Below are 23,440 nucleotides of genomic sequence, written 5' to 3'. Positions count from 1 at the left end.
TCCCCTCCCTGAGGCTGTCCAAGACTGAAACCACAACCCTCTCAGTAGAATGACGAGGGCGAAATCCAGCCTGACAGGGGCCAAACAACCGCTGTCCTCCACAAAAGAGCTGAGGACAGAGGAGTTGTGACATTCCAAGATTTTGCCCAAGTAAGGGAGAAGGGAGATGGGACGGTAGTTAGTAAGGGAGGAAGGGTCCGCACCGGGTTTTTTCAGTAGGGGAATGATTATAGCTACTTTATGAAGATCAGGGACAGTGCCGTTCCTGAGGGAATCATTTAGGAATACCAAGGGGGGGGATAGGACAGGCTTGAAAAATTTCTCTCAGGACGGGAGCTGGGCAGACATAAGAGGGGGAGCCTGATTTGACACGGACCCCAGAGAAGATAGAGTTTCTCTGGTCAGTGGGGGTATGTGATCTAAGTGAGACCTATTAGGGGGGTTTTCGGGGACAGGAGGGAAAGGGGGAGGAGGGGGTATGTTGGCCTTGATAGCTGCAATTTTCTCGCCGAAAAAATTGTTTAATGAGTCACAGAGGGCTTGGGAGGGGGAAGGTCTGACAAAGCCAGCTCGTGGATGGTAGAGAAAATTTCTCTAGGCTGATTTTCAGCTGAGAGTATTTTATCAGAGAAATAATTAGTCTTGGCTAAGAGGATTGCACTTTTGTATGCATTAAGCATGGACGAATAGTGAGTTTTTAGTATTGGGCAGTAAGCACGCCTCCAGGCACGTTCGGCCTGACGGGTGGCTAACTTCTTTCCCTTGAGTTCATCAGTGAACCATTTGTTGGCATTATGAGCACGTTTCACTGTGACATGTTTCAAGGGGGCCACTTGACTGCATGACCTGGATAGCCAGACATTGATAGCGGCTACCTGAGAAGAGGAAGAGAGTTCGTCTAGAGCCGGGTAAGCATCTTGGAGGGAAAGGCAAAGGGAAGAGATGTCAACCTTTTTCCAATTGCGAGCCCAAACATTCCTGGGGAGGGTAGGACGCCTGGACCGGTGGAAGTCTAAGGAGAACGAAATCCAAAAATGGTCTGACCAAAGACAGGGTGTGATGGCAGGGGGAGAGACCGGGATGTTCAATGACCAGATTTGGTCTAAGATGTGACCCTTAATGTGAGTAGGGGCAGACACATGTGAGGTGAAGTTTAAACTATGAAGGAGGTCTGTAAAGTCTCTAGATGCGGCGTCTTCCGCAGGGTCAAGTGGCCAGAAATTAAAATCGCCAAGAACTAAAACAGAGGAGTTGTTAACTGCTAGTGTGGCAAGTAGTTCCTGAAACTCGGTAACAAAAAAGGGGGTAGGGTGGGGTGGGCAGTAGACAAGGACGCAGTTGATAGGGATTTGAAAAGAGGCAGATCGCATCACTAAACACTCAGCTCACCTGATGGTCGGAGAGGAGGGAGTTTGAAAGTGAAAGTCCGACCGGACAATCAGAGCGAGACCTCCACCTACCTTGCCCAGCGGTCGATCGGCCCGCAAGGCTTAATAAGAAGAGGGTAGGGATGCAAGAATATTGGGAAGGGAGTCTGGGCAGAACCAAGTTTCTGTCAGGAATAAAAGATCAGGTTTATAGGAGTCCAGAAACACAAAAAGTTCAAGGTGGTGTTTCACTGCTGATCTAGTATTTAGAAGAAAAGCCAAAATAGTAGACACTGGCCTCGAGAACTGGCAAGGTTCTAATTGGAGAGGGGGCAGGGATGAAAGGAGAGGCAAGGTAGGTACGGAAAGGGGAGTGGGGTGGGATCGGGCAAGGCCGAGGTTGGAAATAGTGGACGCTGAAATGGGGCTAAGGGTTCCGGGACCTTGATAACGATAAAGTTCCTCTGAGGAATAAGTTAAAATTTGGGCATAGTGTGGAGCCCCTTGCCCCGGCCGGCCGCGGACAGGCGCAGACGGGCTTGCCTTAGGCACGCCTTCGGCGCGCCACTGGCGCGCCCGCTGCGCGTGCGCATGGGGTGTTGCTTTTGTAGCTTAGGTGCGCGGTGACTGGAGCGCTACCCTAGGGAATGCTCTGCCCCTCCAAAGATGGCGGCCACAACCCCGTCAGCCCTCCGTATCAAGCGGCACTCAGCCGTGCTGGACCGGGGCTAGGGGAGCGGTAGTTGGAGTGAGGGAACAGCAGCGGCCAGGTAAGGAGACCAACAAGAATGAAGATTTAAATTAGCAACAGTAAAAACTTTCAGAGCGAGCCCACAAGCGACCGCAGCAGCTGCGAACCAGCTGCTATCAGGTTCTAGCGCGTCCGCTACGCGTGCGCATGGGGCGTTGCTTTTGTAGCCTAGGTGCGCAGTGACTGGAGCGCTACCCTAGGGAATGCTCTGCCCCTCCAAAGATGGCGGCCGCAACCCCGTCAGCCCTCCGGATCAAGCGGCACTCAGCCGTGCCGGACCAGGGCTAGGGGAGCGGTAGTTGGAGTGAGGGAACAGCAGCGGCCAGGTAAGGAGACCAACAAGAATGAAGATTAAAATTAGCAACAGTAAAAACTTTCAGAGCGAGCCCACAAGCGACCGCAGCAGCCGCGAACCAGCTGCGAACCAGCTGCCACCAGGTTCTAGCGCGTCCGCTGCACGTGCGCATGGGGCGTCGCTTTTGTAGCCTAGGTGCGCGGTGACTGGGGCGCTACCCTAGGGAATGCTCTGCCCCTCCAAAGATGGCGGCCGCAACCCCGTCAGCCCATAAATGTTAAATAAAAATGGTTTTAAATATATGTTGTATGTGTGCTTGTGGATTAGAGTGTGTCTAAGTGAGAAAGTGCTTATGAGTTTCAAATGTTTTCTGTATGTGTAAGCATGTGTTTGTGAGTGAAAGTGATTAACAGTCAAATGCCAGGGAGTGAGTGAGATTGTGTGAGATCGAGGCCTATATTTACAATTCTTTAACGAAATGAAACACAGCACCAAAATTTCTGTCTCCCCGATGCTGGTGCAATTTTGGCTGCCATGTGCCAATGCACATACACTTGTGCCAGAGAGCAAAGGGATTTATTTTAAAACACATGGGTGGTTGCATGGGAACACATATGACCAGCCATGAAATGCCTCTCGTTACAAAATAATGCAAAGCAGAGCATAGCTCAACTGTGTGTTGCCTTGTGATACTATCCAACGCAATTCCTCAATTGTTATGATGGTTTCAGGGACAAAATAATGAGTACAAAATGTATACTTACAAAAATATTGAGACAAAAATATAGATTTCAAAAAGATCGAATCCCTATACTATGCTTTTTTAATTGTATAGTTGTCTAAAATATGGATTTTTAAATAAATATAAATGTAAACAATAATGATTCAGTAAATATTACATATTAATAATAATGTAATCAAAATAAAATATATTCACTAATTAATAAAAAAAGTAATTACATATATCTAGTTTAAAAATATTACTATATTATTATTTTAAATTATATGATTTATAAATACTTTAAAATATGTAATATTAGAATATATATATATATATATATATATATATATATATATATATATATAAACATATATTCAATAACATAACATATTTGCAAGTCAAATAATTGTAATTACAAATAGAAACTCAAACAAAATAAAAAATTTGAAATTACTCAAAATAAATACAATATTATTATAATTTTAAATAACGAAAGACATATTAATATAAATGTTAACAATATAAATAAACTACTAATTTTTCAAATGAATACATATACTATTCCCACTACAACTAATAAATATTAGACAAAGGGGCAGTTTAGGATGTCGGCCGGAGTTGCCTCCGGCCAATATCCCTGCAGTTTATACTGCAACTACGATGTGACCCCACATGGTACGGTTGCAAATTCTTATTTCCCTACTGGGGCTTGTGCGGAGGTTGGGAACAGGCTGCAGCAAAGGCTCTCTTAGAGAAATTAGAGTTATTGTAAATCATTGCACCATGTGGCTGCCCACAACTGTAGGCCACAGAGAGAAGGGGGTCCATGCTAGGACATCATAATCGTGAGGTGGCATACATACGAGATCCTGTGGTGGTTCTGACTGGCTGATGTGCTCATTGTAAGCCAGTCAGATTGACCGGCCGGTTTCAAATTTGACCGCCGTCATTGTAATACAGCGGTCGAATTTGAAACTTTGGTTGTCGGTCTGACAGGAGGAGTAACATTTACAAGTTCCAATACAGACAATGCAACAGTAGGAAATATTTTGGATGTCAGAGGGGTAAAACTTACTATTCCCACTGCACTCAGTGCAACAGTAGGAAACGTGTTGGATTTCCGAGGGGTAACATTTACTATTCCCACTCCTGTCAGTAAAACAGTAGGGAAAGTATTGGATTGCAAAGTGGTAAAATGTACTATTCCCACTCCAGTCAATGCAACATTTGGGACAGAGTTGGATTTTGTAGGGGGTAAAATTTACTATTGCCACTCCAGTCAGTGCAACATTAGGGAAAGTGCTGGATTGTGGAGGGGTAAAATGTACTAACCCACTTCATTCAATGTGACAGAAGGGAAACTGATTGATGGCACAGGGGTACATTTTAGTATTCCCACTCCAGTCAGTACAACAGAAAATTGTGGAGGGGTAAAATTTACTATTCCCACTCTACTCAGTGCAAAAGTAGGGAAAGTGTTGGAATGCCCAGAGTTAAAAGTTACTGTTCCCACTCTAGTCAGTGTAACTGTAGGGAAAGTGTTGGATTACAGAGGGGTAAGATTTACTATTCCCACTCCAGTCAGGGCAACAATAAGAAAAGAGTTGGATTGGGGAGGAGAAACATTCACAACTGTCACTGCACTCCATGCAGCATTAGAAACAGCGTATTTAACTTGAAGTGAAATGAATCATTTCAAGGCTATGTTAGATAACAAAAAAGAAAAATATTTAAAGTTAAAAAATCGATATTTTTTAAATTAACAAATTACATGTTTATCACAATGTTTAATGCATATTATAAATTAATACAAATGTTATTTTTATCAAAATACCAACATCTAGTTGCAAAATAACGACAACCAATAAATACAATATTATTTACAATTAAAAGCAAAACACAATTAACACATACAATAATAAACTACAAGTTAAGAATAAAATGATTACTCTTTTTAATTTTGTATTACTTACATACCTTTTACCCTATACCTCTACAAGCTACACACCACACATCTTAAATTTATCTTGGCAGTGATATTATTTAGACATTTTACATAAATAAATATCTATTACAATATTAATACTAAAACTAATAATCAACAAATACATTTAATTTCCCCCCCCCTTTATCTATACAAAATAAACAACCCACACCTACTATATACATTTAAAAAAATGAATTAAATATATTATATTTAATTAACTTCCCACCTTTTACCCCTACAGATATAACTCATACATATAACCTAAACAATATTTAATGTCATATTTACACAATTAATTATAATTTAAACAATTACTAAAATGTTGCAATTAACATAACTTTCTACACACGCTTTAACCATACAAAAACCACAAAACACCCCCCGAAAAAAAAATATAATACACAAATGTAATAATTAGTTATCAAATAATTAATTATTTATAATAATACATGATTTAAACTAATTATAAATAAGTTACTTCTCACCCTATATCCATACAAAAGCCACAACCCGCACTTTGAATTTACCTTGAAATTTTTTTTTATACAAATAGTGTAAATAATTATCAATTAAATAGTTATAAATAATAACCTTCCCACTCTATACCCCTACAAAACATACAGCTAGATTCATCAAGCCCAATTGTGCTCGCAAAGGGCCAGATTCTGAGAATCTGGCCCTTTGCGAGTGCAATTTTTGCATTTGGGATTCATCATCCCAAATGCAAAATTCGCTAATAAAGAATTCGCACATTTGCGAGGAAATGCATTTAAGGAATCTCTGTTTGAGATTCCTTAAATGCAATTCATTAACCATTTCTACATTGCGAATTTGCTATTTTTGGTCGCTATTTACCACGAAGTCTGACTTCGTGGTAAATAGTGAAAAAATAGAAAAAAGCACTTTAGTGCATTTTTCTTAATTGCATGTTACACACACGCATGTCCTTTGGACATGTGTGTGCGCAACACCTGTGTAAATGTACATTTCAGGGGTGCTACAGGGTGTCCTTTGGACACCCTGGCACCCTTGAAATTGCAATCTTATTTGCGATTAGCTAATTGCTAATCGCAAATAAGGAATGAATGGGGAGTTATTTCTTATTTGCGATTAGCAATGAGCTAATCGCAAATAAGGAATCAGTGGGAATCGCAATTAATATTGCGATTCCTACATGAATCCCGTTTTGCGAGTTTGTAATAGCGATTCCTTATGAATCGCTATTATAGACTCGCAAAAGGGGTCTTTCATGAATCTAGCTGATAGATCCCACACCTCAAAATTAAAATAAAAAAACATTAATCAGACAATTTACAAAATTAAATATCATTTAAATAATTACTATTCATTTAAAAATGTTAATTATTATTTTTAATTAATTTACTTACCACCCTATTCCCCTAAGAATCCCACAACTCGCTACAGCACTACAAATAACAAAAATCTATAACATTAAATTAAAAAATTACTATTTATTTTCAAACCAGATTAAACGATATTTAAACAAAAAATGTAAAACATTAACAATTAACTTATATATATAAATACACAAAAATAATTAAAAACGTATATTATTAACCATATTTTTAACATCGATATTACATACCTTAAACTTGATATTCTTGTCCACAATATTCTTGCTCACAATATTTCTGTCCATCTATTGTGAGGCATGTGCAATATTTTTGCGTCACAATATTTCCAACTCGATATTTGTGTCAGCCGATATTACTGACTCGATATTTTGGGTCTGATTACGATGAGTGTCGGAAAGCCTGCAACCTCAGGTCAGTTGCTTTCCGACACTCATTGTTGGTTAGAATTCCGACCGGCTGATTATGTTACAGCTGGCTGGAATTAACACCACACAGTCATTCCAGCTGGCTCCTGACAGGCTTGAGGAGCCCATCGGCCAGTTGGAACTATCCAGTAATCCAAATGGATTGCAGTTTACACTGTACGGATTATGATGCATGGTTTCTGGCAGGGTTTCTATACTGGACTTACAGACATGGAAACCCTGTCGGAAAGCATGTTTGGGGGCCTCTAGCAGGGTCCTCTTTCCTTTGCCTCCAGTTGGAGGATAAGGGGGCACCTATGGTACCCCCGTGTTAATCCCTGCACCTTATGGCAGGCAGCTTGAGGTGCCTGCCATGTGGTGCAGGTATTAACACAACCTCCTATTTCCCTGTGGGAGCATGTGCTATGGCCGGTTTATGGCTGTAACATATACCCCCATAGGAAAATGTGGGAATTCGACCTGGTGGGTTGGTCCCGTTTCCGTGACAGCAGCTGGCCGACATTGTAACAGGTCCCTTTGTCTGAACTTTGTTATGATGTTAAGGTCCTGTAATATGCCTTTCTGGAGAAGATCAGGGCCAGGGGTCATATAATGTCACTTCCTGGGATGTCATTAAGGTCAACAGGTATGTGATGTCTCTTCGACTATCCCTGCCATTTTGGTGAATTGACACCCATGTGTACATTCATAGAATTAGGATTCTTAAGATGATTGGAAAGTTTCTGGATCTAGCATACGTTCTGGCCAAGAGAGAAATAGCCAGGAACTGGAAGGCGCCAGCAGGGCCACAGGTTGATACCTGGAAAAAGGAACTTGAAAAGTAGTCAGGAGCAGAAGACTATTGCTCAGGGAAGCCTGTCGAGGGATAGGTAAAATAGACAGGACCAGGGCGTGGGAAACGTTTTGAGGCGAACTTACGGCAGAAAAGCAGTATGGGCTTACCACAGCCAGCTGCGTTCGAACAGGAGAGAGGGAGGGATGAACAATAGGACCAGAGACAATATGCACTTCACTATATTGACACAAAAAGCTTGACTTGCAAGAACATAGCAATACCCATGAACTCCATTACATCAACTTACAGGCAACTCAAGGGGGGGGACAGTTTTATTACAAAGGACGTTAAGCAAAGCACAGCAGAGAGCAAATGTATTACATAATATGTGCAAGATCGGACATGGATAATACCTGTGTATATATATGTATGTCAATTATGTTTTGAAAATCTAATTAAATCTGGTTGTAAAAAAAATAGAACTAGGACATCTCAGCACTGTGATACTAGCTACTCCCACTATGACATTAGGTAAGGAGGCAACCTTTCTTTAGCCCCTTGCCACTATTTCACATTTTACTTCAAAGGGTAATCCATTGCTCCTTTCAAATGCTTTCATCGGAAAGCCTTTGAATAATCAGCCTTAATGTCCTGAACCTAGGTATTTAATTCGAAAATTGTCCAAAAAAGAGGCCTGGGTGATGCAGGAATGGATGTCTCAGGACCAAAGCTTAATTGTGAACTGTGCAATGTGATTTCCAGGTAAGCAGAATGAAAATCTTTGTATACATTTGACAGGGTGGGGTAACACTTTTGAAAATCAACTTGAAAAGCTTTGAACGGTTTGCAGTGTAAGTAAGTAAATATGTATTTGTTGATTCATTTAAATCATTACAATCGATAAAAAAACAAACATGAACAATAAAAACGACATTATAACTTCAAATTCGCAAAAAAAAAATAAGGAATAAGATTTGACCAATTCCTTTTTTAAGCAGCCACAACTTAAAGTTTCTTAAGGTCAACATTTACAAAATCAATATATACACAAATAAACCACATAAGCCAATTCATTTCGCAATGATAAGAAGCATGAGCAGTGAGCAATGTTCATGATGACAATTCTTAACAGATAAAATGTATGTTACATAGATCCGCAGATTAGATGATATCAGTAAAGTTGACAAATGAGGTAGATAACAAATAGTAAAATGCATTTGTACTGACGTTATAATCACAATATAATATGGCTAAAATTTTTGTCTTTATTCTCTAAATAAACTTATAACCACAGTAATGTATGTGCCTATTTTATAAAACCGCCTCATCACAAGATAATAGTTTTTTTCCAGTTTGCAGTGAAATCTTAGGGGGCCATTACGATGCCGGACAGAAAAGGCTTCCATACGCCGCGCTCACAGCAAAAATCCACCCGCTTCACTCTCGGCATCTCTGTCGGGCAAATTATGATGCAATGCATCGAAAATCCTACCACGGCACACAGAACTCACAAATGACCGTCCGCCATGCTCAGTAAAATGTTGCAAATACAACCACGGCGGGCGGACAAAGCACTTTAAGGGACTAAAAAGGCTGCTCCTGCCGTGGAATGACTGCATGGCCAATTACGATGAAACCGCGGAGCTGGAGGACAAAGCATTTTGTTCCGATTTTCTTGCTCGTGCATAGACCAAATGAATGGCGTAGTAACAAACTGAACAGTGATGCACAAAGTGCCCCTGCACTCGATGCTGCCCTCAATAACATCACACACGCCACAATGATACACCCCAAATGTTCATTAGCCATATAAGCCATGCCCAGCATGGCAGAAACACCTGGAGGACATCACTCATTTGGACACACTTACATACCACAGCATAAAATCAACTCACTTCCTGGACCAGCATCCTTTGCTCACCAGAAACTGACACAGAAAGACAATACACCATTTACGCACACAGCACAACATCACATACACCGATCTCCACAATACACCACTTCCGACCCACACACCTGACACACATTACATAACTCCACCACCCACTGCACCCTGCATTTGTCTTACCTTTGCATCATGGCCAAACAGAAAATGCCCAAATTCACCGACACAGTTGAATTCACCGACAGTTGAAAGTGATAGTAGACGAGATAATAAGGGTAGAACCACATTTGTATGAGAGCCTGGTCCAACACACCTAACTTGCGCCCAAAAAACAGATGTAAATAAGGATCTACAAATGAATCAATGCTGTAGAGAGCACTCTACGCACACTTCATGACATCAAAAAGCGGTGGGTCGACCTAAAGGCCCGGGTCAAGCACCGGCGCCAGAGGAACCACGAGGCGGCCCAAAGAACTGGTGGCATCCCTCCCATACCACGACTAACCTTCATTGAATAGGAGGAGAAGGTGCTTGCTATACTGCATCCCGAGAGTCTCACAGGAATCGAGGGGGGAGTGAATGCTGGTAAGCACAAACAAAATGATTACATTCCACTGTAATGTACTATTGGGCACAGCAAGTGAGCCTCAATTGACAGACAAAATCAAACTCATGTAGAATGCATGCTGTCAATATTAAGGCTAGCATTTCCTCCCTCTGCTTCACCTTAGAGGTAGGTAGCCATCCTACTGTGGAGGGGGTTGTTGGGACCTGACAGCAAGACCACAACTCCCACAAGGCCCTCTGTTTTCCCTCCCAAACAGCAGGGAGCTATTTGACCACCACATCCCGCACTTGTGAGCCAACTCTGTCAAGCTGCATAAGCTGCAGCCAGTGCCCACACACACAATACCATTGAGAGTTCACATTAATCAGTGTCAGTGATGAAGTCACATGTCACTGCAAAGCAAAACCCAGGAATGCAGGGGCCAAAACCCAATGTGCAAATAGCATTATCTCAATGCATGAAGGCTCACATCAACACCACACATGCATGTAGACTCAGTCAAAAAATACAAACCACACAAGGCTAGTACAAAAAGCACAACAAAAAACAGGAAGTTGTGGCATAGTAGACAGTCATAGCAAAGTCACAAATATCCTAGCATGAACAGAAGTGGATGAGCAACAAGTTGGTTCCAGAGGACATGTACTTGGAAATACAATATCTGTAGATATGAAATTGTTGCTACAGCCATGTCACATCACTGCTGAGCAATGTATTTACCTCTACATTATGTCCCACTACTGACATACTGTTAGGAATGACAAGTAATGCCAAGAGGAAAAGTCCTGTCGTCTCAATCAAAATGTGCCATACATGAACATCAAAATTTGTGCTGTGTACTGAACATGCTGACAATCCAACCTCTGTTCAACAGGTGACTCGCCAGCAACAGCAGGCACCCATGCAATAAACCCAGCCAGTCTCCCACCCAGGAAGTAGAGCCCTGGGATGCAGGCTCCCTGGTCTTTATGGATGAGGAGGACCGACCTAGCCCCTCCAGCTGCCCAGGCAAGCTCAGTCTCCGGACCTCATTGTCCCCACCAACACCACTACCACCACCACTCCTACAACAGCTGCAACAACAACACTGTCCCCTGCAGCACCAACATGTATAACAGCCACCTCCACCATCACCACCGCTGCCTCCAAAACTGTTCCTGTGCCAATTGTTGCCAATACCACCAGGCAGCCTTGGGATGCTGGGGACAGTGTGCGGCACCAGCGCCAGGTGCCGCCACAGGTCCGTGGCAGCAGGGCAGGTGGGTGGCCAACTGGGAGACAGTCACAGCAGGACAAAGAGACTGAGGCCCAGTCCACCATGAAAATGGTCCTTGGGGCATATCAGCAGAACCAGGGAAAGATGGGCCGGGTCCTTGATGTAACTGAGAGAACTCCACCTGCTGCAGAGGTCCATGGACACTCATTTGGGACAAATTGTACCAGCTTGTGGGTGTCCTGAGGGATATGCATGCAGCACAAATAGCTGCCCATCCGCCTGATGCCAGCTGGATGATAGTCACAAAACAGCTGAGGGGGCGTCCGAAAAAGTCCTAGGGAGGATCACGTGGCAAAGCACCATGCTGTACCAGTTCTCGGAGCCAACGTTGATGGTACCACTGTCACACTGAACTTTGATTTTGTTGTAAATCCGATCCCACATTGCCACACGGATGGGAGTGTACTGTTTGACTGTAGAATCCCATCATTGTGTGTTCTATTCGAACCATCCATGCATCATCAATTTCAACTTCAACCCTCACCTGTCACTCATTTACAAATAAACACAAATCACACCTGTATGCCTGTGTCAAGAGTAATATTTATCAAAGTAAGTAGCATGTTAACTCACATTGCAATGTATCATTATACGTGAATGCGAAAATCCATTGAGAAAGTAGAGGAACCTGGAACAACACAAGAAAAATACAGTGAATTGACATATGATGGCAGTACAGGAAAAGCAGTGCCCTAGGCAACATTGCACAAGATGCATATCAGTTAACACAGGCCACCACCATCAACATGGAAAGAAGAGGGATGGGAGCACACAACTTCACCTCTCATCACAGTTTACCCCTCATCATCCTGGTAATGCACTGCAGTTGAAATGCCTACTTATTTTTCAGTGGAAGTGGGTAACCACAGCTGGATGCAGGTTAGTACTTTCAATCCCTAGACACATGTGTTGCACAAAATTATACCTTTGAGATCGGTGTCTGCTGAGAAAGCTGCCACAATACACTAATGTCTCCGTACCTCTCACAGCCCAACTCAGGTGAAACACCCAAAGCTACATTGCAAGTAAGCATTTTTACCAAACTGCATTTACCAGAATGCCAATGGGTGAACCGTGCTTGGGAGGTGAAGTAGTGTGCTCACATCCCCCTGATGACATCAATATGGATATGATGTAGGTTGTTATAACACACACAGCGCCGATCAATGAATCCCACAAGAGCCAGTATCAAAACACATCCTGTCATGTGGCCAAGGGTGACATTGTCGCATTCACGAACTCAAGTCCAGTTACAGGGGCTTTTCAGGGGTCATGTACAGTCTTTTTGCATTTGTTCCCACATGAACAACAGTCACTGACTCTGCTGGACCTTTTGGCCCTGACTCAGCTGACTCAGTCGGTCTCCAAGCCTACCCACTGAAGGGGCCACTTGATTGATTTGGTATGTTCTAATTTCGAACTGCACGTTGAAGATCCATTGCCTGTTACCTGGTCTGATTATTCCCTGATTACATTCTCTTGGGACTTGGGAAAATCTTCTTGCGGGCCATCCTTGCCACTGGGCCCTCCCACCCATAAGATTAATATTCCGGGATTAATAGAGGCCCTTAACCACTCTCAGGTAGACCCCGCTGCTGACCTTGAGGGCGCGGTTGGCCGGTTTAACACCTGGGCTAGCTGAGGAGTCGAATCCTCATGCAAATCTTTGCCTACCAAGGCTCACCGGCCTTCCTCCTCTCAGCCCTGGTATTCAATTATTTTAAAGAAGATTAAACTGGGCTATAAGAAGCTCGAACGCCAATGGCGGGTTTCTTATTGCTCAGCAGCTAAATCCAATCTGCACACGGCACAGAGAATTTACTATACAGCTGTCAGGAAAGCTAAAAGCTATTTTTATGCTGATAGAATAATTAAAGCCAATAACAATATTAAAGAGATTTTTTCTATTGTTAAAAGCTTTATGTCGCCCTGCGCGGAGCATAAGGCCATCCCTGCCTCCCCAGGATGGTGTGAGGAACTTTCAGCATTTTTTATTATTAAAATTCAATTAATTCAAGAAAGCCTGGCTTTATCAGTGGCACTGCAGAGCTTTCTCCTAGCACCCCCTCTCGTTACCCCTCCCAACTCACTATTCTCGCAGTTTGCCCTGGTTGAGAAGTCTGACATCCTTACTATTCTTAAATCTCTTAAGTCAGGCTCTACCTCTGACCCGTGCCCGGCCAGAGTCCTAGCAGGGGTGGCAGATATTGTGTGCACTGAAGTTACGACCATTGTCAACTGGTCACTTCAGTCGGCGACTGTACCGGGACAATGGAAGCAAGCTAAACTTCTCCCTCTTCTCAAAAAAACAACGTCGGACCCCTTTGTACCAGCCAACCATCGCCCAATATCCTTACTACCAGCATTGGCCAAAGTTTGCCAAAAGGCGGCTTTCTGTCAACTGGAAGCCTTTGTGGAAACTTCTAGGCTCTGCATCCGGACCAGTCAGACTTCAGAACATCTTACAGCACAGAGATGGCGGGGGCAATTAGGGAGTGCCTGGATGGGGGCGGCAGAGCGGCTCTCATTTTATTGGACCTATCTGCCGCCTTTGACGCGGTACCTCACCAGCTTCTTCTCTCCCGTCTATCTGCCATTGGCTTCTCTGGGGCAGTGTGGGCCTGGCTGGAATCTTTTTTGGATGCCCGCACTCAGCAGGTCTGGATGCCTCCTTTCTCATCCTTGGCCAGGGAGGTCTTGATGGGAGTCCCCCAGAGCTCGACTCTGAGCCCATTGCTTTTTAACATCTATCTGACTCCATTGATCTCCCTGGCTGAAGAGTTGGGTGCCAAAATCATGGCTTATGCTGACTACACCCAGCTTCTATTCCCTTGGAATGGCCCCGACCTGTGCACAGGGGCCGCACAGGGTTTCCTTGCCGCCTTGTTTACATGGCTGGCACAGGCCAAACTCAAGTGCAATGAGGGGAAATCTGAAATACTGCTGTATGGCCAATTTCCACCCCTTTTCACAGAAGCCTTGTGGCCCCCTGATTTCCCCCGCCAAGTTTCTGAGGGTGGTCCGGCTAAGAACTTGGGAGTCTGGTTCGGGGAGGATCTCAGGTTCTGTGAACACATTAAGAGACGAACGGGTGTCTGTTTTGGTACACTCAAGTCGCTGAGTAGATTCTTCCCTATGCTCCCTCAGCCGGCGAAGGAAATGGTGGCTCGGGCACTCATCTTGTCCCGTCTGGATTACGCCAATGCGCTTTTTATAGGCATTCCGGGATATTTGGTGAACAAACTTCAACTGATCCAGAACGCAGTGGCCAGACTCCCATTTAACATCTCTAAGAGATCCAGTATAAGGTCACACCTGTGTGACCTTCACTGGCTGCCCGTGGTCCAGCGGGTGCAGTTTAAGGCCCTCACTTTAGCTCATAGAGCTCTGAATGACTCAGGACCCTCCTATACTAGGAAACAGGTGGCCTTTTACACCCCTCATTGATCCCTACGATCTGCTTCCCACCGTCTGATGGCCAACCCCTGCTTCTGTTGTTCTAGGATGGGGTGTCAGTCACTTTCGGTCAAGGTAGCCAGTCTCTGGAATGGTCTTCCTGTCTCGCTGCGCCACACCCAGGACTTCCGTTGTTTTAAGAAACTTCTCAAAACTCATCTTTTTAATCAGGCTTTCTAATCTTTCTCCTTCCGCTTGTCTGCAGTCCACATCGCACCAGGATACTCATGAGTAATTGAGCGCGTTATAAGACTCATATAGCATAACATAACTGATGACATACCCATGCCAAATCTCCTTCTCAACGGAAGTTATCTCATCCTGAATGGCCACAACTGCTGTAGTTTACAGGAAGGCGTCCCATAAATAGGAACACTTGCACTACGTGTTTACTTGCCATAGCAATGTTCTCTTTAATCCCACATATGTGCTTGTAGATGGGTGGTTGTGGCATCACATTCCCACAAGGAAAGCAGACTTCAATTAGTGATGCAGGCTCAATGGGATTTTGTTTCAACAAGTAGTCGCTCTCACATCAGGCTGCGAGGCCTTCGATTCCCAGGTGCCTTTACCGTCCCTCGCGATTCACTGTCTGTGAGACACACTTGTTTTTTGGCTACTGACACACCAAATTATCAATAGGGTCTGATACTGAAGACTTTGCACATTTGTTCTACTTGAAGACTCCAGCCTTGTCACTTTGTTGCACACTAATAACGGAGCCCTACTACGTGTCACTCCTCATATTTTCCGACTGCATTTGGCGGTTTCACATCAACCTTTTGCGAGTAGTGCAGATTGCTGGTTTTCCGGCTCCTCTTACACAATGGCAGCCCGTCCAGTGGTCCAGGCAAACTCTGGTCAGTTGCAACTGTACTGTGAAGGGATGCAGCTCATCTTTGGATGAATACCATTACCTGTGCTCCGCATCAGTTATAGGCTGACCTTCCGCTATGCCTATTTCACCTACATGCAACCTGTGTTCTATTGTTGCAGATGCCCCTTTCAATGGGTCATGGATGTTTTCCTTTCAAACACATCCCATGCTGATCTTGATTATGACCTGTGGGTGAGTCCTTTGTTGGCCCACAACCAAGTCTGTTTCGGGGATAGCCGTTTATGGGATGCCTTTCACCGTGTCAGTCAGAATGTCAACTGCACTTGTGCATTTGCGCAACGGCTCCTCTGCCATGCCTACATCGAGCCACTCCCAGTTTTCCATGAAATGCTCCTTTCATCCTTGTGGTGTGATGAGCACACTGTTCCTTCATGCTACTGTTTGGATGGCGTTCATTTTTGCTGAAGCTGATTTGGATAATCTTTTGGAACTGGTTGCCTTCAAAGCTGCATGTGCCTTCTTGGATCGTTAACTACTTACCAGCATCCGGAACTGTTGGTAACTAATTCAATATTGTCTCAACATTTCTCGCCTCCTTCTAACAAAGGTTCTCAGCCATCTCATATGTTGGCTCTGTTTAAATTAGCTTTGACTTTGCTGACCTCTGTAGTCTGTTTTGCTTGGTACCATGGAACTGAGGAAGGGGAGGCTGTCATGTGTCCGTTGGGGTGATTGACGCATTTTATGAACCCGGCTTCTATAGTGCAGCTGATGCACTTGTAAATCCCTGACTTTGAAGGCTTGCAAGTAGCTTCATTCATGTCTGTCACATGGGAACTGTCCATAGAGCTTGATCTCTCGCGCTCCTGGAGTACTGTCTGCACATTCTGTCCGTGGTCGAACAACAATGTCCCTTGTTATTCTGTACCGGTCAGGCCCTATCACCACGACTTAACAGAGTTTTGCACCTACAAGTGACAATGCGTGCCTCTTAGATGTTATGGGGTGGTGGGCTTGGTGCCCCACTTTTGGGGAGGGCTCTATGCAGCGAAAAGAGGGACATAGCACATGTGATCTACATTTGACCATCAATGGGCTGAGGTGTCTGTTCTGCTGACAAAGCCCATAGTTTTGGGACATTTGATACAGGTACTTCCAGCGGGAGATGGGGGTTGTGGATCTTCATCCAGAGTGCTTAGTGAACTACTCTCCGCTCGCGGAGTTTGTGAAGTTTCGGCAACTTCGTGCTTCGCAATGAATGCAAAGTTGTCAAATACTTTGCAATCTACAGCGTAGCGTAGTTGTTTTCTTCCTCGCGCGCTCAATAGCATTCTCACGTGCGCTGTAATGACTTACCGTGGTTCTGCGTTCGCCTTCTCGCTTTTCTCTCCCGGTCGCATGCGCCACAAGGTTTGGCATCCGGCCGCACAATCCCGCAAGACTGTGCGAACGTGATCACGTCATTAGGACGTGCGATCTTCCTTTCGGCGCAGTGTTGGTAAGATGGCGTTTCCGAACATGTAGAAACTACAATCTGGCACAGAATATCTCTCGAGCATGATAAAACCTTCTCGAAAATGATCATTTTGCTCAGAAAAAAAACCCTCAGATTGTGATTTGGCTGTAGTCTTTTGTGCAAGGAGTCCTCTTTTTTTCTACTCTTTTTTTCAAGAGTCTCCAACTTCCTGTTCCTGTCTAGCAGGCTCCTCCCAGTGCTTTGTCCATGTGCTGTTCGCTTTTTGTGTATGTCTGCTGCATCATATCATCATTGGATTGGATTTATTGAGGGATTTTGGATTTGAAATTTTATTTTACAAGTAAGATGGAGAATTGGTGTACATGTTTGTTTGATTTGGGCTTTTTTTTTACCTACATTTTTCTGGACTTTTCAATCCTTGTTAAAAACTATTGTTGAGGGAGGCCTGTACTTTCATGAGGGGCCAAGTTGTATTTCTTTGAAATTTCATCAAGTAGGCCCAGAGGTACCCATGGGTCCAGCCATGTTTCTGTGGTGTCTGTTGAATTTCAAGTTTTTAAACTTCATGGATGGCATTGGATTCAATTGCCAACTGTGTTTTTTTGGAGTGAAATTTCAGTTTTTGTGTGTGTGTTAATTAAATATTGGCTTTTCAACTCTAGGAATTCATATAGTTAGTGTAGACCTGCTTGGGTTCATTGTATGTACTTTCTGTGGGTGGCCTGGCCATGTGGTGGCGGCCATTTTGTGGGACCAGCCAGTGTGCTTTTGCCATAGGCCTCCAAGGTTGTGGCCTACTCTGCCAGTAGGCCCAGAGGTACTACTCGAGTCATCATGGGTGCATGAAAGTTAATCAACTGTTTTTGTAGTGTTTGTTTAATTTGTAACATCATGTATGGCATGGATGGCTTTGGATTGATTTGCAAAATGTTGTTTTTGGGGTGCAATTTCAGTTTTTTGGTGTGTAATAAATAATAGGGCTTTTTCTGCCAGTAGGTAACCCTAGGACTTCAGCTCGCGTAGTTTTGGTAACTTTGCACAGTGCAACAACGCAACCTCACAGTTTTTGTCTTGTTCGCGCGCTCAACCTGCGTGCTTGCACACGCGATAACCACTTTTTGTACAGGTCACGCCTCCGAACACGTCGAATTTGCAATCTTGTGAGTAATATGTCTCGAGTTGCATAAAACCTTCTCGAAAATGATGATTTTTTTATTTTTACAAAAAAAACTCCTCAGGTTGTCATTTGGTTGTAGTTTTTGGAGCATGGAGTCATTTTTCTGTTCATTTTTTTTTAAAAGAGGAAGGAAGTTTCACAGAGACCTCCACTTCCTGTTCCTGTCCTTTGTATGTACTTTGTTGTTTTAAGGTGGGCTGGCTCACCATGTGGGTGGTGGCCATTTTGTGAAGCCAAGCATTGTGCTTTTGCCATAGACATGCATTGTCTGTCTTCTCTTTCTTTTCATGTTGTTGTAAGTGGCCAGGCCCTGTGGTGGCGCCCATTTTGTGTGACCTTCCACTGTGCTTTTGCCATAGGCCTCCATATTTGTGGCCTATTCTGACAGTAGGCCTAGAGTCTCAGAGGTAGTCATCGGGGGTGTTTGATGTAACTGTTTCTTTGTTGTCTGTTGAATTTAAACCTCATTTAGGGCATGGATGGCATTGGATTGAATTCCCAAATGTGGTGTTTGGGGTGTAGTTAACTTTTTGGATGTGTGTTAATAAATGCCTTTGTTGTTGTTGTTGTTGTTGTTGTGTAACTTTCCAACCTTTTTAGCCATGCAGATTTTCTTTTTTGATTTGAGCTGTGATGTGTAAATAACAGGCATCCTCCTTTGTCTCCCAATATAGGGATATAGCTAGGCCTGCTTGAGTTTATTGTATGTACTTTCTTGTTGGTGGGCTGACCATGTGGGTGGTGGCCATTTGGTGAAGCCAGGCATTGTGCTTTTCCCATTGGCCTGCATTGTCTGTTTTTTATTCCTTTTCTTATTTTTTGTGAGCGACTGGCCATGTGGTGGCGGCCATTTTGTGGTACCAGCCACTGTGCTTTTGCCATAGGCCTACAAGCTTGTGACCTACTCTGCCAGTAGGCCCAAGGGTACTACTTGAGTCATCATGGGTGCATGAAAGTTAAGCAACTGTTTTCGTGGTGTTTTTATTAAGTTGTAACCTCATGCATTGCATGGATGGCTTTGGATTGATTTGCAAAATGTGGTTTTTGGGCTGGAATTTCAGGTTTTGGGTGTGTTAAAAAGTATGGCTTTTTCTGCCAGTAGGTAACCCTAGGAATTCCACTCGCGTAGTTTTGGTAACTTTGCACAGTGCGACAACGCAACCTCACAGTTTCTGTCTTCTTCGCGCGCTCAATCTGCGTGCTCGCACACGCGATAATGAAATTTTGTAGAGTTCGCGCTGCCGAACGAGCCGAATTTGCATGAAACCTTCTCGAAAATGATGATTTTGTTCATTTTGATAAATAAACTCCCCAGGTTGTCATTTGCTTGTAGTTTTTGGAGCATGGAGTCATTTTTCTGTTAATTTATTATTTTTTTTTTTTTTTAAAGAGGAATTTAGTTCCACAGAGACCTCAACTTCCTGTTCCTGTCCTTTTTATGTACTTTGTTGTTTGAGGGTGGGCTGACCATGTGGTGGCGGCCATTTTGTGTGACCTTCCACTGTGCTTTTGCCATAGACCTCCAAACTTGTGGCCTATTCTGCCAGTAGGCCTAGAGGCCCAGTGGTAGTCATCGGAGGGCTTGATGTAGCTGTTTCTATGTTGTCTGTTGAATTTAACACCATTTAAGGCATGGATGGCATTGGATTGAAATCCCAAATGTGGTGTTTGGGGTGTAGTTAACTTTTTGGAAGTGTGTTAATAAATGTCTTTGTTGTATGTGTTGTTGTTGTGTAACTTTCCACCCGTTTTAGCCATGGGGATCTTCTTTTTTGCATTAAGCTGTGATATGTAACACGCATCCAAATACAATATTTCCCTCACGACCTATTACAGTTTCAACCAAACAATTTTATATCTGCTTATTTTCCATACACAAGGTGACTCCAAATGTAACTATTTTTAAATTTTCTTTATTTATTCATTTTTTGTCATTTCTTTAAATTATTTGTTCTTTTCACAGAGAAACAGATTTACATAACAACATTTAAAATCTTTAGAGCAATTCATCAATAGACATCGTACAAAACAAAGAGAAAAAGAAACCTAAATATTCATTTATAGTACATGCATACACTCAGTATGCATGTACTATAAATGAATATTTAGGTTTCTTTTTCTCTTTGTTTTGTACGATGTCTATTGATGAATTGCTCTAAAGATTTTAAATGTTGTTATGTAAATCTGTTTCTCTGTGAAAAGAACAAATAATTTAAAGAAATGACAAAAAATGAATAAATAAAAAAAAAAATTAAAAATAGTTACATTTGGAGTCACCTTGTGTATGGAAAATAAGCAGATATAAAATTGTTTGGTTGAAACTGTAATAGGTCGTGAGGGAAATATTGTATTTTGATGTTGTTTTCCCCTCTTTCCCTGACCTAGAAAATATTTGTAGAGGGGGTCCCATATTTATGCTAATATGTAACACGCATCCTCCTTTGTCTTCCCATATAGGGATATAGGCCTGCTTGAGTTTATTGTTTTCTGGCCTTTACCCATGTGCCTGTGATGAGTGACCATGTGGCTGGGGACAGTGGTGGTGGTAGTAGTAGTGTGCTGTTTTGTTTTTGCCACATAGGCCTGTGTATCTTTCCATTGTCCCTGTTGGCTTACTGTTTCCATCCCCATTGCTATCTGCTGCAGGTCACTGATGCTGCATCCATCCGACATGATGCACAAATTAAGGATAAAACAAGTTCCACTTCCACTACATTTGTATTTTAGTTATTTGCTATTCTTACTCTTACGGAGTGTATTAACACTACTAGTAATTAAAATTAATTCTCAACCAATTCCACATTTGACTGATGTTCTTCTGCCTTCTTTGCTTGTAGGTGCACAAAAGACTGAGGAGGAGGTGTCTGTCATCATTCATCGCCAATTGTACTGCCAGACGGACATCCTTCTGTTGTACATGACGTGTGGTGTGACCTGACTAGACATCTCTGCAACTTGTGCAACTGAGTGCTGCTGACATCTGAAGAAGATGGGTCCAAAGAAAGCAGGTACCAGGTCCTCCAAGACCAAGACAGTTGCTGAGAAGAATAAGGTAGAACAGAAGAATGAAGTGACACTTAAGTCTGGTGTTGACCCCAAAACCTTTTTTGGGAAACCAAAAAGTACGCCTGCAGCAGCAGTGTCCGGGGTGCAAGCTGGGGGCAGCACCTCCGCATCAGTGGTCCCAACCCATCAACCCAGGCCCAAGCAGATGAGTGTGGAAGAGGTAGCCAACCTAATGGTGGAAAGAAGTGATGCTGAGCCTGACCTAAACTTATCGCTATCTCAAAGTAGTACACAATCAACGCATGAGGAAAATCAACAGATAGGTGGTGAACAACAACAACAACCGCAACCACCACCTGCAATAGTAGTTGTTGTTCCTCCTGAAGTAGGGGCAGTTCTGTAAATCGAGCCTCATGCAGAGCAAGAAGAAGAGGAAGCCACTCATGCAGGAGATCTATTGCCTTCCAAATCCACACCAAGGAAAAGGAGGGTTAGTCCATCTAGTTTTTCACCAAGCATCCCTTCTGATGATCTAGATCTCACTTGGGAGACACAACAACGTGAGCATGAGAGGGAGACACATCCCAAGACCAGGCTAGGGAAAAGGAGAGTTCCAGAAAGCCTTAAACTTATGGAGGTCGATGTAGAACAGCAGAATAATGATGATGATGAGTCTGACCCAGTCATCACAAGCATCACTTCTGGCCCCGAGGATATGGAGACCAACATTTTTACCCTATCCAGAATGGCTGTGACTAGGGATGTAGCACGCATATCTCCATCACAGGCAACACCAACACGACCTCCAGCTTCCATATTTACATTAGCAAAGGGCCGGCAGCGTCCTACATTCTGCACAAGCACTACCTCAGAAGTAGGTAGTGGTACTACTGAGCAGCCACATAGTCAAATTCAACACACAACCTCCAGTTCATCCGCCATTGAAAGTGGCACCTCTAGCAGGAGACAAAAGTTAAGCTCCCCAGGGAGGGACTTCTTTACAGTTAGCGTAAAGGAGCCGAACATTGCTATGTGCGCCATTTGTCATTACTCTGTTAGTCGTGGTAAGCTTGGTACAAACTATGGTACCGGAGGCCAAATGACCCATTTGAAAAAACACCACGCAATCAGGTGGGAGCACCACCTTCATAGCATAAAAACTGGAACCATTGATGTTGGTGGGGATAAAGTAGTACAAGGTCCACTCACGGTCGAACAGGAAGAAGAAGAGGGAGACTTTCTATCTGGTAGTGGTACACAAAGTAGCCCTGTCCACAGGACTGCAGTGGTACAGCCCACATCCTCCGCATGAGCAACATCTCAGTGGCACAAGAGTAAGAGTCAGCCGGAGACACCAAGGAGTACTGCGAAATCTGTGATGCAAAGTGCTGCGTCGAGCCGAACAGAAAGAAATACCACTCAGCGTACCATTTTTAGCATGTTTACCAGGCAGGAGGGAAAGTATGAACGCAACCACCCAATAGCACGTTTGTACAATGCTAAGCTGGCTAAAATGTTAGCACTGGACCTTCTCCCTTTTTCTTTTGTTGAAGGGGTGGGTTTTCTGGAATTTGTTACAACCATATGCCCAAAATGGAAGGTTCCCAGCCGCTACTATTTTGCCAGAGTTGCTGTTCCAGCACTACATCACGACGTGCTGGAATTGCTTGGAAAAGCCTTACATCAGAGTGCTGTTCATAGTATCCACCTGACAACAGACATGTGGACCAGTTGCCAAACCACTGATTACATGTGCACCACTGCACACTGGATCTCTTTTTCAGGTGTTGAATAAAAGCTATCTGCAGGCGTTGACACTGTTGAGATTTTTACTGAGACTCGCAGACATGCAACTGGTGCCATGTTTGCTATGGAGAAATCTCATACTGCTGCAAACATTTTGGCTGAGTTTAACAGCAAGGTCTTTGAATGGCTGCGACCAAGAGGGCTTAACATTGGTTTTGTTGCCACGGACAATGGCAGTATTGTAGCTAAGGCCATGAAAGATGGTGGCTATTTCAGGGTCCCGTGTTTGGCACACTGCATTAACATTGTTGTTC

Source organism: Lissotriton helveticus, chromosome 10, assembly GCF_964261635.1.
Source record: "Lissotriton helveticus chromosome 10, aLisHel1.1, whole genome shotgun sequence".
NCBI classification, from domain to species: Eukaryota; Metazoa; Chordata; class Amphibia; order Caudata; family Salamandridae; genus Lissotriton; species Lissotriton helveticus.
This window is presented reverse-complemented; position numbering follows the sequence as displayed.